General features: G+C 41.3%; 1 pseudogene; it reads left to right on the forward strand.

Annotated features, from left to right (window-relative positions):
• Positions 1-13,852, forward strand: part of LOC138248892 (zinc finger protein 585A-like) — a 230,805-nt pseudogene extending 216,953 nt beyond the window's left edge.
• Positions 13,853-15,885: the final 2,033 nt, after the last annotated feature.

Raw genomic sequence — 15,885 nt, forward strand, 5'->3', positions numbered from 1 at the left:
TAACCGATTGCCACCAGTCTCATTAGGCTCTCAGAGGTACATAGGGACAGAACTGCAAGCGCTAGAGTGACCTAAGTAGTGTTCATGTTGTTTCCAATGCTGCTTCAATGTAGGTTTCTAGGTGGTGTTTCACTGTGCCGTGGCAGAGAGGGGTAATTTCGGCATCGGTGCTGGGGTATTATTACAATGTGGACCAGTCTGTGCCACCATGAGCGTGCCATCCTGCATGGGTGCCATTTTAAAGAAGGCAATAAAGACAGAGTGCTGCAGTTTGGTATAAAAATGTCCTTGATAAAGCTTTTCCTAAAAAAGACGTTTGCCACTTGCCTTGGTGAATGGGAATGGGTTTAATGTCGGCCAGTGCGCAGCGCAGGTCGTCAGCCACGTTCGTGTTCACTGTCACAGCCGCGGGTTCACTCACGTCGCAGCCATTTCTCTGCAGCAGTGTAGGTCACCAGCGTTTTTAAAAGTGCTGGCCCGGAGCTGTTACGATCATTATTGTTTTAGCATCCTTCAGAGTTTCCCACTGCTCCGACATCAGCAATAAGCATTAGCGGGCATATTTGCGGCGAGAGACTTACTTTGCTTTTGTTGAGAGAATGCAGCAGAGCTCGAGCAGGTTACATCCGCTCGGCCAAGCTGGTTGACCACAGCCCCGGTATCTTTGTTTTTGGCATATCCACGCTGTAAGTAGGTCACAAGTATCACTGTTTGAGTTTTAAACTGTGCCTATGGGACCTTCGATCTGTTGCAAAAATATACACCGAAACATTCATCAAGGAGTTGGTTTGTTTGTACTCTCTGACCTGAATTCTTTGTTCCTCTTCAGTCTTCCCATTGCAAATCCCCGAAAAGTCAGTGTGCCTTTCAGTCACTGTTGCCAAACTGTGGAATTCTCTTCCTTTATATTTCTGATTAATGCCTGATAATCTTGTTTGTACAAAGCTTCTAAAACCTTGGCAATTTGTTCAATAAAACATGAACCCCTGGATGCAGCTTCCTCTCCCTTAGTACCAGAAAACTATAATTGGTATTGCTGTGCTCCTCAAATAACTGAATAAATAAATAAATGTCATAGAAGCATTCTTACTTATCCCAATACATGCTGTGGATATCACCATTTAATGATAGATGTCTTTATGTCAGTGTCAGTTCATGCTGTAATCATTGTATTGCACATCCAGGTTTTTGTATTTATCCATGTTGTCAGCAGAGTCATGTTAACCAATTTTACCTATGTTTCTTCATGTGTGTTTGGTAATTGGATTACAGATATCTCAGTGTCCATTATAATTTTTGTTGTGAACATTGGTAGTGGCTGATCAACAGTGTGCTCTGGACCTCATTACAAGGTTGCAAATGTTTTTGTTCATATATGAATAAAATACTGTGGTCACTAGATTATGTTTATATTATTTCTAAGTTAACGCGCTGTGATTATCACTTACAGTTGCGTTCCTGGCTGTTGTTACTTCATTTCCATATAGCAAAACAAACAAATTGATTGTTTTTTTTAATGCTTATATTTGTATTTTTTGGCTTATAAAATGCTAATGCTTTTTTTTTTTTTTTTTTGTCCCGTAAGTGAATGAAATTCAGAATACAAGCAATGGTCAAAGGAATATCGCTCACACCAAGAATTGCAATTAAATTTTTGAGACATTAACCCTCTGTAAAGTACGAAACAGTTGTCGGAAACTTTACTCCACTAAAGAAGCTCTACAATTGTTACTGATGTGCGCTGTTTGCACAAACCACTTTTTTTCTGTGCAGAATTGATAGCAGACACCAATGGAATGATGTGTGTCTGATGAATGTGACATATTACATCACAACAAAGGAGTAAGGAATATCCCATGAATATGACAACATATTAACAGTCCAAGGAACTCTAATGAAGTGACCTACAAAGGAGAAAGGCCACACAAATGTCTAGAATGTAATAAATCTTCCCAGGCTAAAGTAACCAGGATAACAACAGAAAATGTATACACTGGACACTAGCCACAGAACAATCTACTTATTGCTGTCTTCTGCATAAAAGCCAACTCTAACAATACATCAGAATATCCCCTCAGTAGAGGCTAGCACAGAGCGTTGCCATGTAAATAAACTCTGAATATGAGAAGAGTACAGGATATGAGAAATGGCTTTCTTATAATAAATCACATGTGCCATAAAGAAAAGAGATCATAACTGAGCACTAAATGTGCTTTAAAAATGCCAACTGATGCTGTAATATTGACTTTATACTGATGACAAAGGAAATAGGAGACAGCTAGAATAGAGAAGTGATACCTCCAAGCTATTAACTTAGCTGAGCACCTATACACATTGGGACTATCAGTAGAAAGGATATACCTAATCTGTGAAGGCAAAGACACTTGTGCACTTCAGTTAAGTGCACAACTTTGCAGTTATAATACTAGTGCTCAGAATTTACAATGTAGAGAAGTTATTTTTCATTTATATGTGTAAGTAAAATTTAGCTAACATGAAATTACTAAGCTGGACAGACACAGGAGAAGCTACATGCGTTTACTCAGTATCTCTGCAATTTTTTTACAAGAATGTAATTATTTAAACATAGTGTATGCATAATGGAGGATGTGCACAAATGCCCTAAATGTGACAGATTTCTATATAAATACACATATGGAAAAAAATCAAGGACATCTATACATATTAAGACACAACAAATCTACAATGTTTACCAAGCCTTTTATTAGAAAAAGCCATTTGATGGTAGGCAAACAAAACCATACGGAAGAAGAAACATTTCAATGCCTCAAATGTAAAGGTTTTATCACAAATGGTTTGCTCATTGGACAAAAGTCTGGCTATGCTGAACCAAGACCATATACATGCACTGGGTATGACCAGACGTTCATTCCAAAGGGACCGCTGATTATACATCAACAAACTCCTACTGGTAAGAAACCATGTGAATGTTCTGAATGTGACAAGACTTTCAATCAAAAGGGTGACCTAGTACTACATCACAGAAATCACACAAGAGAGAAACCCTACAAATGTTCTGAGTGTGACAAGACTTTCAAGGAAAAGAGACATTTATCATCACATGAGAAAATTCACACTAGGGAAAAACCATATAGTTGTTCTGAATGTAATAAGTCTTTCTGTGATAAAGCAAATCTGATGAGACATCAGAGAACACACACTGGCGAGAAACCCTACAAATGTTCTGAGTGTGACAAGTGTTTCATTGGAAAGAGCCAGCTGATAATACATCAAAGAAATCACACCGGTGAGACACCATATAAATGTTCTGAATGTGACAAGTGTTTCAGGAAAAAGACTTTCAATCGAAAGAGTGATTTATCATCACATGAGAGCATTCACACTGTGGAAAAACCATATACATGTTCTGAATGTAATAAGGCTTTCTGTCGAAAGGCACTTCTGAGAAGACATCAGAGATCACACACTGGCGAGAAACCATATAAATGTTTTCAGTGTGATAAGTGTTTCATCAGAAAGGGCCAACTAATAATACATCAAAGAAAGCACACCGGCGAGAAACCACACAAATGTTCTGAATGTGACAAGACTTTCAAGGAAAAGTGTAATTTATCATCACATGAGAGAATTCACACTGGGGAAAAACCATATACATGTTCTGAATGTAATAAGACTTTCCGTCGAAAAACACATCTGATAACACATCAGAGATCACACACAGGCGAGAAACCGTACAAATGTTCTGAATGCGACAAGTGTTTTATTGAAAAGAGCCAGCTGATAATACATCAAAGAAATCACACCGGCGAGACACCATATAAATGTTCTGAATGTCAAAAAGCTTTTAAAAGAAGAGGTGATTTATCCATACACCAGAGAACTCACACCGGTGAGAAACCATATAAATGTTCTGAATGTGACAAGACTTTCATTCGAAAGGGTGTTTTATCATTACATGAGAGAATACACACTGGGGAAAAACCATACAAATGTTCTGAATGTCAAAAAGCTTTTAACTTAAGAGGTAATTTATCCATACACCAGAGAACTCACACCGGTGACAGACCATATAAATGTTCTGAATGTGACAAGACTTTCAATCGAAAGAGTGATTTATCATCACATGAGAGCATTCACACTGTGGAAAAACCATATACATGTTCTGAATGTAATAAGGCTTTCTGTCGAAAGGCACTTCTGAGAAGACATCAGAGATCACACACTGGCGAGAAACCATATAAATGTTTTCAGTGTGATAAGTGTTTCATCAGAAAGGGCCAACTAATAATACATCAAAGAAAGCACACCGGCGAGAAACCATACAAATGTTCTGAATGTGACAAGACTTTCAAGGAAAAGTGTAATTTATCATCACATGAGAGAATTCACACTGGGGAAAAACCATATACATGTTCTGAATGTAATAAGGCTTTCCGTCAAAAAGCACATCTGATGAGACATCAGTGGGGACACACTGGCGAGAAACCTTATAAATGTTCTGAGTGTGACAAGACTTTCAAGCAAAAGGGTGATTTATCATCACATGAAAGAATTCACACTGGGGAGAAACCACATGAATGTTCTGAGTGTGAAAAGTGTCATCACAAAGAGCCAGCTAATAATACATCAGAGAAATCACACCGGCAAGAAACCATACAAATGTTCTGAATGTCAAAAAGCTTTTAACAGAAGAGAGGATCTATCCAGTCACCAGAGAACTCACACCGGTGACAGACAATATAAATGTTCTGAATGTGACAAGACTTTCAAGCGAAAGAGTGAGTTATCATCACATGAGAGAATTCACACTGGGGAAAAACCATATAGATGTTCTGAATGTAATAAGGCTTTCTGTCAAAAAACAAATCTGATGACGCATCAGTGGACACACACTGGCGAGAAACCGTACAAATGTTCTAAGTGTGACAAGTGTTTCACTGGAAAGGGCCAACTAATAATACATCAAATAAATCACACTGGTAAGAAACCATATAAATGTTCTGAATGTGACAAGACTTTCAAGCAAAAGAGTGAGTTATCATCACATGAGAGAATACACACTGGGGAAAAACCATATAGATGTTCTGAATGTAATAAGGCCTTCCATCCAAAAGCAAATCTGATAACACATCAGAGATCACACACTGGCGAGAAACCATATAAATGTTCTGAATGTAATAAGGCTTTCCGGCAAAAAACAAATCTGATGAGACATCAGCGGACACACACTGGCGAGAAACCGTACAAATGTTCTGAGTGTGACAAGTGTTTCACTGGAAAGGGCCAACTAATAATACATCAAAGGAATCACACCGGTGAGACACCCTATAAATGTTCGGAATGTCAAAAAGCTTTTAAGCGAATAAGTGGACTATCCAGTCACCAGAGAACTCACACCGGTGAGAAACCATATAAATGTTCTGAATGTGAGAAGGCTTTCAGTACAAAGGCACATCTGATAGTACATCAGAGAGTTCACAGTGGTGAGAAACCATATAAATGTTCTGAATGTTCTAAAGCTTTCAGACAAAAAGGTAATCTGTTGCATCACCTGAGAAGCCACACACCTTGAGTACATGTGAGGATCCAGTAACAAATGAGAGAATTTTCAACAGAGAAATCCTGTACGTTTGCTTAATGTGACAACACTTTCAAGGAAAAGGATCATGTGTCACTCCATCTGAGAAGAGATAAAGGAAAGAAATCATAGGAGTGTACTAAGGGCCTGATTACGAGTTGCTGCGTTATTTATCTCCCCTTACAAATAATTATACCACAGGGTACGTTATTTAGCAAGTGTAATAAATAACACCTTTACAAGTTTATGGGGAATACCATGCGGGCGGATTTTGGTGTTTAACCACCAAAATCTGCATTATATCGTAAATACAGTACATTTCCCCATGTTAAGTTTCGGTAGGTTTGACCTACTGAAATTTAACAAAGGTTGAGTTATTCAATGCATCCGCTAAATATCGGATGCATTAAATTCTTTCAAACTTGTAATTCGGACTAATGCGTAAACAGGGGTTTGCATTACAAGCAACTTGTAATCTGGCCCTTCATGTGAAATACCTTTCACTACATAGGGTGATCATATGACAGTCACCATAGACTGAAATCATGTAAATATTCTGAAGGTCGCAAAATATTTTTTTATAAAGCTGTCACTAATAATACACAAGAGAACTCATACTAGTGTGCAACCGCATGCATGTTCTGAATGTGCCAAGACCTTCAAGTAAAAAAGTCCTCTGTTATGGCATTAGACAGTCCCTACTAGGGAAATCAGAAAATCCTCTAAATATTTTGCATTTTAACAAGAATTCAGTTTAAAAATTTACCTGATGCAGAGTAGATGGAGGCTTGGGCATTGAGGAACAGTGCAAGGCTACATGAAACTATCCTTCATCTACAGAGGTACTTGCAACAGCAGTGACTTAAATGTTCAGAATACTGTACAGCACGGGGAGATCAAACTAATTGCTGATTTCATCATTGCATGTGGCCATCCAAGTTACATTTCAAAACTGTTACAGAAGACACCGAGTACATGAATCAGGAATACACGCAGAAAAGCTGAATAACCATTTAAGCAACAGAGCAAGCAGAAGGAAACTAGACAATTGGGTGGAACTTAACATATAGTTAAAAGTACGAGTTAGTGCAGAAACCTCATACTGGTTAAAGTAGAGGCATAAACAGTTATATGTGGTCATAAAAAGACAAAATGAAACCCAGAAATCATGGGTTACTCATAACATACCATACAAAGTTCTGCCCATTACCAGTAAAGGATGAGCGTCTCATCTAACCTTGTTCGCTATCTGGGAGTGATTGTTGACAACAAACTGAGGCCTGCAAAAACATCTACACATGCTGCCTTCTCATGCTAAAACACTGATTGTGCACAGAGTGATCTTGAGTAGGTTTGACTATTGCAATTATCTCCTCTTAGGTGCCCCAGACTTCCTAATAAGCGGATTATATGGTGTTCAAGCCGTGGCGGCCAAACTGGCTTTAAACCGGCCCGGATGCCTTGAAAGAACTGCATTGGCTACCAGTCAAACAGAGGATATTCTTTAAGTCCTTATGTATTGTTTTTAAAACTCTTCAAGGTACTGGACCTATTCCATTGCAAAACCGGTTTAAAAAATACTCACCTAGGAGATATCTTAGATCCTCCTAATCCAACCTTAGTTGCATAACGAATTTCAAGAAAAACAGACAGTAAGGACGGCATTTTCAGTGAAAGCAGCCCAACTATAGAATCAGTTTCCTGCCGCCCTCAGACTCTCAACGAACCATTTACGCTTCAGGGAAGCCTTGAAAACCTGGCTATTTCCTCAGTAATTTCCTGTGCCCTTTCTTGGACAGTCGGTGCAGCCGGACTTTCCCCCTGGTATTTAGGGCTCCCAGTGCTATTATACTTTTTTGGTGATACGTGTGCTTTATAAATACATATAATAATTTAGTTAACATTCTACTACATGATTTACCAAATGTGTAGAGAAAAACTGAACAACCCGAAAGATGCAGAATCTGCAGTACCGGAAGGATACAGCAGATGGTGGCCACTTTACCAGATTCCATTATCGCCCCATATACTAGATTACAGTACGGCCGAAACACTGGGATCACAAGCTAAAGGAAATTACAATTATTTCTAAACTGCTGATTTACCACCACATTCTGCAGTCGAGCAAAATCAAATATATAACATAAAATACACCTCTGTATTTTAAGAATGCTTGAAATTGAGCTTTTCACTTCAAGGTGCTATATGCATATTTGTGAGCATAAATCAATTTTGGAGGCATTATTAGATTAACAGAAACTTTTAATTGGATCTGAAAACAAGTCAATTTCTTTGCAGTCTCTCGTTTGCATGGCCACTTCATGGCCGTAGGCACACAGTGAGCAAAGATAGCTGGGACAAAGAAATCTGAGACAATGGGACAGATCTGTTCCTGGAAATGTTTTTAAAATGAGTGATTCCTTCCATTCACCCCTCCTGAGTGTGCTTGTTGCTGTTTATTGCACCACTCCATTTTGACAATAGTTTCACTCAAGATCTGTCATTTACAAAATTGCAAAAAGACCAGCTCTCCCCTAAATATTTGTTTGTGTTGCCTTTAGATGTAGTAAGTGTAATAAAATCGAAGAGCCCATCTCAAGGAGCGTGGGGAGTTGTCAGTAATACTTAAAGCAGCCTCAGATGCATAACAAGATCCTTGTCCTGATATAGTTTAGACTTAGTACATGCCTTCACCTTGGAAGCGGAGTGTAGGTCCTAGTTTAAAGAGAAGAGGCTAAAAAAATACTGAAAACTACAGATTTGTTGCATGGTTATTTACTGGGTAGGTAGGAGGATGTGATAATGATATTATGATCAGATGCAACTGAGGCACGTGAAGGAACATTGTGTTCTGCTGCTTTATAAACATGCATTTCAGTTGCCCCTAACAAGAGCACGGGCAACAATAGTTTTGCAACAGAATAAAATGTTATTATACACCAGACATTTGTATTGAGAACACATTGGGAAACTTAAAAGAGAATACACATTCAAACAAGATTCAAGTAGGATTATATTTTGGTGTTCCTGCTTTCTGATCTAGATTTGGCAACATTTCTAAAGTAGTTATAACAAGGATGAATCTTTCCTCAAACAGTGGCTAATCCTGCTGTGTCATTATTGAACAGAACTGAGGACCATTTATTTTAAAATCATTTTAGACTTATTTATATTTGGATTTCCTCCAGCTTCCCTAGTGACAGAATCAACCATGAAGGGAGGATTTTCTCACAGCTGCCATACACCATTGTCAGCCTCCATTTTTGAGTGAAACTAATCATTTACACCCCTCCTTTCTTCTGATGAGCTCATTGATATCTGTGTGTTTCAGCTGCCAGCGAGGGCCTCCCCTCACACTAGCCCCTGGAGCTCTAGCACACTCACCACACAGTCCTGAAGATCTCAACAGGCAGATGTCTCATGCTGGGGACACAAACAGCTCCCCTGCTCTATGTGTAGCTGGGTCCAGCAGAGGATCTCAAGAAGCTTGCAGATGGGTCCATTGCTCCGGAGCACACCTCTCAAACCGCTGGAATGGAATTATCCAGGTCAACCAGCAGCCTTTGCCATACACGTTCATTCTTTGCCTTATAAAGGGGAAAGTTTTATTCATTGATAAAGGGTCTGCAAAATGACCATCGTGACACTGAAAAAAACAGAAACGTGCATAGCAAATGCTCCCTTTTATTTCCACCTCCCAAATGACTACGGTAAGATGTTTAAAAACTGCTTTGAGTAGGTTGGAAAGCAAAACGCCTTTAATCTGAGTAGATGGACTCATCTCAGACTTATAATGACTTTACAAGTACTTGGGTAAGTAGGAAGGTGAGTTCATTGCATTTTTGCATACAAGGGGTAAATGAACACTGCTAAAGGGACTGTATGTCTGATGAAAACCTGCTTGATGAGTTCCCATTTAACAGTCCCTTTTTAAAGCACCCTGTCCATGAAAAATACAGTTAACATGTAATTTTCTTTTTCCACAAAACTGTATTATTAAAACACCATCATGATGAATACCTTTGTTCCCATAGATCAGTGAGCAGGAATGCATGGAGGAGGCTTACCTGTCAAGCGCACTCTGCTTTTAAGTGTTTGAAGAGGCTCTTCTCACACAAAGCACACAAAGGTCAGCACTTAACAAGGAGGACTGTAGGATTCATGATCCACATGTACAACAAGGTTGTATCAGTAAGTTTATTAAACTGTCTACAAGTACAGGTACGAAGTTCCACATATACAAAAAAAAACTAAAAGGAGCTAGAGTTTAATACAGATTAGCCCTTCTCTTAATCCACCTGATGGAATACTCACACACTTAGAACACCCAGCAGCGCACAATCCATCTCCCAATTAGCCTATTCAAGCATGCCCGATTCACACAGCAATCCTTTACACCACGATTCAGCACAGACGTGAATACATTTCACACACCTACGTAAGTGTAATGTTTCAACAAGCATCACACATGAATTCTTAAATGGTAATTTTTCATGATAAAGTATGATTTTATATAGCTTTACAGCCCTCCAAAGCGGGCTATACCGGCCATTAAAGGCCACCTCCAGCTTGGCTCGGGCCTTTAACAATAGAGCGCGCCTTTAATTGCAGGTATAGCCCAGATACAGCAAGCTATAAAGCTATTCGAACATTCCGCCCCATCAGGGCAGAATGTTCTAATTTGTAAAACAAAGCCGTCACGGAGCCCAGTGGGATTGATATCCCTGGGGATCCGTGAGACCTTTGTTCACAGCTGTTGCTGTGAGCTGCAAACAATGGAATGTTGTGTCCCCGGGGCTCATACCAGCCATTAGAAGCCAGGAGCACTCCATTTTGTCCATTAGAGTGCTTAACATTCCAATGTTCCAATGTTGCTTTTTTTATTACAGTATTCTCCAAAATTAGGGTCCACTATTTATTTTATATAGTTACATTTTCGACCCTTGGTATTTCATGAAACAAAAATCTAGTAACTGAGCAAATATGCAAATCATTTACTCTCTAAGATGTCTTGATGGTGTTCAACAAAGTAAAGGGTGCATATTATCTAAATAATGTTTATAGGATGCGCATAATCATCGTGTGTCCTTCCATATGTACTGCAGGTTAGGTTAGTAAGCTCTATTTTGGTTTGTTCACTCAAAGATGATGTGCACAAGAAAGGACGCATATAAAGAGTTTTTTCTGAATGTATAGACTTCTGCACAAAAAAGAGGATCTGAAATTGGATAGATCATACAAGTATTAGTGTGTCTTGTGTTTGAGCACTGCTACAGGTCACATTTTGTATAGTTCACCAATCTTAGTTTGATTCACCCAAGTGATGTGCTTGGCTAAAGGATGCGTACATGAAGAGGATGAACCATGTTGTTTTAAGGCTTTAAAAAAGTTTTTGGGCTTTCAGATTTTCTCTGAGGAGATTGCAAGGCTTGGCCAGGAAATGGCTTGTTTGAAAGCTGACTTCTCTGATACCTCAAACAAACTTTACAGCATTGGTGGTTTAATGTTCCTCACAAAAGTTTTTTCTTGGCAGCCATATTGCGCAGCATGTCAAATTCTTCATAGGAACATGAAGGGAATTCTGGATTCTGAACAGTATCTGTACATGCACATGCCAATTACATAATAATGTGTCACGTCATCAGATGCTTTTCTGATGGGGAGAGTGCTACTGTGTACCATAATAGTGGCTTCATATACTATACTGCCTTTTAATGGCATAGAAGAGGTGTGCATTTGCGTCTCTTCGGTTGATGCATTGCCTTGATCTTTTTCTAATGCAGCATTGATTGGAGGAAGTCAAGCATTTTATTCCACACACTCCTCTTTATTCGATGTAATGCTGATCAGTTGATATCAATCTTGAAACCTGTTTCTAGGCTTTTAGGTTCTGTATTATTGTGGCTCATTGCAACTGATATAATTCCTTTAGTCGTTCCATTAGGTTTAAAAAGCTTTTTCTTCTGTCAATTAAGTTATGTAATCCCGAATGTTTGTGCTTAATTTTTCATCTACATCAATTAAACTTATTGTTCTGTATGAGCTTGGTTCTGAGATCTCGCTTTTTTTTTTTTAGAGGTATGACCAAGGTTGTTTGCCACATCTCTGGAAGGCATACTGTACTTTATTAGGTGTAAACTGGCCTGCCAGGATGATTGAATGTGGGTCCTCAGGTCTTTGATGTTCAGTGTCTGTACTATGGCCATGGCTATCATTGTAGAGATATGTTTGACAATATGCTGCCCATTTTTAAGCTGCTATAGTTGAGCTCATATTATTTTCCTCAATCCCTGTCCATTTGCAACCAGTAACCAGAGTGACCCAGCATTGCTTACAACTGCTTCCTCAATAAAGAGATACCATTGCTGCTTGTCACATTGATTTTTTATTAGTTTGAATTAGCTTTTTGTACCCTGTTGTAATGTTATTGATGGTTGTAATATAATTTTGCCTTAAGGTATGATGGAGCTCCGATGTCGTTTTTTTTTTTAGCCTTGTCATCATCATCAATCAGTGTTGATTTTCTGTTTTTCCTTATTAAGATTGTTGGCGGAAATTTGACGTGATAGCCATGGCACAACTTTTCCTATAGGTTCCTCCTAGGTTCTAATAAAATGTGCCAGATCTGAAGAGGTGTTTTACTCCGCACAAACGCCTCCACTGTTGCTTGATCGATTTGAAGATATTGAGACATGAAGAATGACATGCTCTATGTGAACCATTCCATAACATATCCTCGTTTTCATTCACAAGTTCCAATTCTGCATTGGGATATGGTACACAAGCTATGTGTTTTATGTCAAGCAGAAAATTCAAACTTAGCAGAGTATGATCACTCTGTAGGCTCCATGGTATTACTATTACCGCCAGGTGTTTGAGTTGGTATAGTTGTACAAAAATGATTACAAATTGAGCTATTGTCGAGTTGAAAGTTGGTGTTGATGATGAGTTTGCCGAAATGGTGCTCAGGGTTGATGTTAATTTGTTTTTAAGGAGGAACTCTTCCAGGCTAGCATTCTCTTTGTTTTTCTAGGAAAGTCTTAGGGGATGATTGGGACGGGAATGTCCCTTGCAGGGTGTACAGATGTGTCCCATTCCCTATGTCCCCAAGTGATATTATTTGCGATCTGGTTTTTTATTTAGCAGTGGTTTCACTCTCATTTAGAGTGTGCAGAGGACTACACCTACCCCTTGACATGAAAAATGTCCTGGACCTGTCCTGTGACCTGGATGGGTGCTCCCTCTAAGCATCTCATAATTTCACTGGCAGTGGACTAGTGTCATTTGTCTAGACTATAGAGCTGGGGTGGCAGTTTTGCTATTCAGTGGTTGTGACCTAACCTCTTTATCTGTGTCACTGGAGTAGAGGCCTACTGGTGCATTTGTGTAAAGTACAGATTTAAGCATTAACATACCAAGTGTATGTTGTGCATGTTTGTAAGTGTGGCCTATTCAGGACATGTATTTAATTTCTGAGTAAACCCCAGTAATATAGGTGTGTGGGATCCTGGTATCCACTATGAATGCCCCTGGCCTTGCCTTGTGCACACGATGAAAGTGAGTTTGCTTTCCAAGACATTGAACATATATTGCTGACATCCCTGAAGCTGAGGGGAGGATACCTAGATGCTGGAGTAGCAAGCGAGGACACAGGTTTTTTTGTTTTTTATTCTTCTTCACTGGGAGGACCTGCTGATTAGTCTTCTTGTAGCACTGTCATTTGGTAGATGGTGGAGATGAAGAATGGGACTGCAGACTCTGTTGTTCTAGGTGAAAAGGGCCCCTTATGTGAGGCCAGCCTTTTTCCTTTCCCTGGATCACTTTTCACTGAGACTGATAACATCCGGGCACAGAAAGCTCATTCGTCTTTATACCTCTATTATGAGTGTTCCATTCTGGGGACTACTTTCCTGTGAAGAGCATCACTCTATGCTAAGGCTGTGTCAGGGTTAGAACCACACCAAATGGTTTCTTGAAGTGCAGACAGTGGAATCACATACTCTATCTGCTTTGACTGTATAAACGTGGGAGCCACTGACCCACTTGTTGCTCCAGTACCAGGTTCTCTATGATCAAGGAAGGGGGTGGTCTACAGAGATCTCAAAGAACTGTTGTGCAACCAGAGCTCTCATCATGTCACCGCATTAAAAGAATCAGCCAGACGTCACCATCACAGGACACCATCATTTAAATCAATGGAAACTGTACTTTTAATAATAAGCATTCATTATAATGGTAAACGTTATCTCTTCAATGACCATATTTTCAATAAAGCATTCTCATTGACAACCACATTTGAGTCTGAGTCATTATTCACATTCTGCAGAGCACAAAATGCAATTGCAGGGCCAACTTCAAGGGGTCCCTGCACTTTCAAGCTCAAGCATACAGCTCTGGCTCATAGCACTTTAGATCCAAATTAAACCTCTCCCAGGTTCATGCCTTTAGCTCCTTGGGTGACTTATGGCAAGTTTTTGTAAACATCTCCTGGGGGTTGCTGTGTTCCTTGCAGCCCCAGGCACACATTTGTTATGCCTGTGTGTTTCCGGGGGTACTACAAGAAAACAAAGATATGCACAATATCCCTTCGGCAGGCTTTATTGGGTGGCCCAGACCCAAATCCATAAATATTATACGAGCAGCTTTGGGGGTCATTACAACCTTTGCGGTCTTTCAACAAGACCGCCGAGGGACCGCCGTGCGGAAGACCGCCAGTAGTGGCGGTTCGCCGCTCGGCGTATTATGACTCTTGGCTGCTCTCCGTCTTTTTTACGACGGAGAGCCGCCAACAGCCATTCTGGCGGGCGGCGGGGAAGTGGAGGTTGCTCCACCTCCACCGCCACGCCAACAGAACACCGCCCACCGAATCACGTCCTGTGATTCGGCGCTGTGGTGTTCTGTTGGCGGTGTGGTGTCGGCGGAGCAGCTCCCATGGCTCCCGTCCCCTCCCGGAGGATCGACGGACAAGGTAAGTCGATCGTCCGTTAGGGGAGGGGGTCAGGGGGTGTTGTGTGGGTGCATAGGGGTGTGCGTCTGTGTATGTAGGGGGGGTGAGTGCGTGTATGCTTGCGGGTGTGTTGAGAATGAGTGCGTGTATGTCTGTATGTATGTCTGTATGGATGTGTGCGTGTATTTCTGTATTTGGGTGTGCGTGTCTGACTGTGTGGATGTAGACATGTATGTTGGTGTGTGTGCATGTATGTGTGTTGGTGGTGCCTGCGTGCATGTCCTGTGTGTATGAGTGTTGTCATGTTGGGGGTCGGGGTGGGGAGGGGGGCCCTGCCACCTTTGGGGGATGGCAGGGGTGGTGGGGGGTGTAGGGGAGGGAGTCGGGGTTAGGGAGACCCTTATCAGTGCCAGGGAAGGAATTCCCTGGCACTGATAGGGCTTACCGCCATGGATTCCATGGCGGTTCCTACCACTGGAAATCCACGGCGGTAAGGCGGGTCGAAATACCGGCGGCGGTATTGTGACGGCCACCGGGCTGGAGACCCAGGTCTCCAGCCCAGCAGGCGGAACGGTGAAGCGGCGGATGAGCATGGAGGTAACCGCCATGGTCATGATACTGAAAAAAAGACCGCCAGCCTGTTGGCGGTCTTACCGCCGCTTTAACACCGTCCGCCAGGGTTGTAATGACCCCCTTTGTTTTTTGTCTATGTGGCCTTGTGTTGCATGTCTGTTTTTCTTTTTGTATTTTTCACTGGGCATCCCGCCCCCACCTGGGACACCCACAACTGTCCTGGGTTCGATGGGCGTTGTGGGGAGAGTCTCAAGGCCCCCCTGCCTAGCTGGCCCTTTGCACACATCATCTCTCTCCTGGCACCATGCAGGAGCTGGCAAAGCGTCTGTCTGCCCCCACTGGGCTGGACCATTCTCTTCTTGGCTCTGACCCACAGAAGAAGCTTTTCAACATCCCCGGCCCACGAAGAGCGTGAGGAAAGTAGTGTGAGAATGTTGGACCTGTCCTCCTCAGACATGGGCGTGGGGGGTGGCAACTCAGCTGGCCTCTGGATCGCTTCTCCTTGTATGTCCTAAGTGATGGAGTCCCCAAGATGCTGTGCCAGGTCCTGGGGGATGGGGACCTTGAGGCCATATGTCGGCCTGCAGGGGGCCTGCACATGCTGCCTTACCCAAGAATTTAATATATAAAGCTGTGTCAACCCCCAGGCCCTGGGCCACCCCAGTGGTAATTTCTTGAATGGCAGCAAAGCTCCATGTACTTCACTCTACTCGGCAACTGGAGGACCAAGCTGTACTCTGCCCTGTAGGACCAATTTACTCAACCAGGATTTTGTTTTGCTCCTGGTGATGAACTGAACTATCAA

The sequence above is a fragment of the Pleurodeles waltl genome, chromosome 8 (genome assembly GCF_031143425.1).
Source record: "Pleurodeles waltl isolate 20211129_DDA chromosome 8, aPleWal1.hap1.20221129, whole genome shotgun sequence".
In the NCBI taxonomy this organism is placed as follows: domain Eukaryota; kingdom Metazoa; phylum Chordata; class Amphibia; order Caudata; family Salamandridae; genus Pleurodeles; species Pleurodeles waltl.